Consider the following 2688-nt stretch of genomic DNA (forward strand, 5'->3'; position numbering starts at 1 on the left):
AAATAGGGCTGCTATGAACATAGTGGAGCATGTGTCCTTATTACCATTTGGAACATCTTCTGGGTATATGCCCAGGAGAGGTATTGCTGGATATACGGGAAGTACTATGTCCACTCTCTCACTCCCTTGCCCTGGGTCCCTGCTGATTCAGGTTGGTGCAAACTGGAGCCCTGCATGTGGCTCTGGGTTTGGGATCTGAGAGAGACCACTCCTCTCATTGGGTCACTGCTTCATTGAAAGGTGAGTGAAGACCCACACTCAACCACTGCTTAATTAGGAAGTGAGTGAAGGTTCGCATTGGACCACAGCTTCCTCAAGAAGTGTGTGAAGGTTCACACTGAACCACCACTTCATCAGGAAGGGAGTGAAGGTTCACACTGAGTCGTCCCTTTGTCAAGAGGTGAGTGAATACCAGCACTGGATTGCTGCTTCATTAGGAAGTGAGTGAAGATCCACACAGAGATCTCTGCAGTGTATCCTGCACTGTGAGACCTATCCAAGAAAGGTCGGAAGAGTGGCTAGACTATGGGACAAGCATTAAGTAAACATGAATTGTTTTTAAAGGGATCTAAAGGAATTCCTCAAGACACGAGGAATATGGGTTAAGAAAATTTATTCACAGCCAAGAGCTGCTCCAGGTGGGAGGAATAGGGTTTAAAATAAAATAAAGTAAATAAAAAGAGTAAAAAATAAAACTACAAAAACAAAATAACAGATGTTAGAAAAAAATTGTAACTCAAGTACATTTATGTTGTTCTTAATTACCAGAAGTAGGAATGGTAAATATATAAATGAAAGAATTTGACAAGTTAAGGAGTAATAAGGAAAGTTAGAAAACCAGGGCACTGAGGAACAACTATCAGTAGCTACCACTGTGCCTCCTCTCCCTTCTCTGGCAGAATTCCCAGAAGAAGGAGATAAAGAATTAGACTTTGAACATGAGAGGGAGAAAGAGAGAGAGAGAATAGGTTTCAGAAAAGCAGTTATCCCCTGTTCGGGACCTTTTAGCAAAAGAGAAGGAAAATAGAAATAAGCTATTTCAGAGCTCTCCTAGGGACAGGAGGAAATCCGGAAATGTCCTGCTTCCTCTCTGGCTCCTATGGAGATATTCTTAGCTCTGGTTAGGATATCTGGGTTGCTTTGAGACATCAAGCTCTATTCCCTCTGTCTATTGTCTGTCCTTGGTGTACCATTTGTCCGTATGTCTGTCTATTTATATTTGGTTTTGTTTTGTTGTTTGAATGATTGTTGTTCTGTGTTTCATTTTGAAAGAAAAAAAATGGTAAAGTTTTATCTGTTGGCTGTTCATCCTTTGATTTAGTTTAACTTGTTTAAAAGGCATTGTCAATTTGCACAGTAGAAACTGATAAGTTACACTGCATTGTGTCCGGGAGTAAAGTACAGCTGGAAAAGCACAGCCAGAGGCTGATTATCTACACAAGCAGCTCTTGAAGGGGCCAACAGATTTTTGCTTGTAACAGAAAGTTAGCTTAAAATTGGTAACTCAGGGTTGGAGTCATTCTAGACAACATGTGGCATGAGCCAACCCAGGAAAACCGGTCTTTAATGATACTTCTAATTTTGGATAATATTTTGTGTAATTCTTATTCTAGAAACTAGATTTATAAGGATAGAATTTAAAACAATGTCTCTTCAATGAGGTATTAAAAGCTGCACTGTCATGCATTCATATATAAGAGCTGGCAGCCAAACTTTGTAACATGAAACTGATGATTTTGTTATTGATTTTAAAGAGAATAGATTGTTTAAAATTGAGTTTTGCTTTCCAAAAGTTATGGATATATTATAATATTGCAAAAGAAACTTAAAAATTTTGGTTAAAATTGACAGTGTTCCATTGACTGCAGTTTGCAATTTGATCACAATCTCAGGATTTTTAACTCACCCATATATTGTAATTAGGGTGATTATAAGAGTTTATCTTATGAGATCAGTAACGGGGCTCCCTGCAGCCATCTGGTCATATAAAGCAAAGTCACACTTCTTTAGATATGTTCATCTTTGTGCAGAAATTGGACCCTCACACAATCAGTTTGGCTATGGCTGCTGCCTTGCAGGGAGCTACAGTACTAAGGTTATCGGGAATGTTTTAAGTATAAATCTTCTGAGGAAAGACTGTCTAAAAATTAGAGGCATAGACAGTGGTAGAATTGTTTCTGTGGAATCTGTCCACACTGCAGAAGGGATAATATTTGAGCCAGGACTCTGGCAGTATGCTCAGATCATATTTGAGTTAATGCAAACCTCATAGCAGACTCAATGAGCATTGTGTGGCATTTCTTTTTTTTTTTTACTCTTTTTTATTAATTAATTAATTAATTAATTTATTTTTTATTACGTATTTTCCTCAATTACATTTCCAATGCTATCCCAAAAGTCCCCCACCCCCACCCCCCACTTTCCTACACACCCATTCCCATTCTTTTGGCCCAGGCATTCCCCTGTATTGAGGCATATAAAGTTTGCAAGTCCAATGGGCCTCAATTTCCAGTGATGGCCGACTAGGCCATCTTTCAATACATATGAAGCTAGAGACAAGAGCTCCGGGGTACTGGTTAGTTCATCATGTTGTTCCAACTATAGAGTTGCAGATCCCTTTAGCTCCTTGGGTANTTTCTCTAGCTTCTCCATTGGGAGCCCTGTGATCCATCCAATAGCTGACTGTGA

This window comes from Mus caroli, chromosome 17, assembly GCF_900094665.2.
Source record: "Mus caroli chromosome 17, CAROLI_EIJ_v1.1, whole genome shotgun sequence".
In the NCBI taxonomy this organism is placed as follows: domain Eukaryota; kingdom Metazoa; phylum Chordata; class Mammalia; order Rodentia; family Muridae; genus Mus; species Mus caroli.